This window comes from Salvelinus alpinus, chromosome 30 (assembly GCF_045679555.1).
Source record: "Salvelinus alpinus chromosome 30, SLU_Salpinus.1, whole genome shotgun sequence".
Lineage (NCBI taxonomy): Eukaryota > Metazoa > Chordata > Actinopteri > Salmoniformes > Salmonidae > Salvelinus > Salvelinus alpinus.
Window position 1 is genome coordinate 46884807 of NC_092115.1, and position 230 is coordinate 46885036.

Genomic DNA, 230 nt, shown 5'->3' on the forward strand with positions numbered 1-230 from the left:
AGCTTGCTCATGTTTGTGAGAGAGAATTGTAATGAGTTGAATTAGAACAAGCATTTAGGTTTAGGGTTGTAGTTCTAGAAATACATATCTAGGTATAGTAGGATCTTTGTTGAGCCCCCGTCTTTCCTGTTTGGAGTCTTCGGAAGGGCTCGGGATCAGGGGGCTCAGGGCTGTGACCCCAATCCGGTTGGTTTTGATGACTGATGCGGTGAGGACATGGGGAGGTGCAT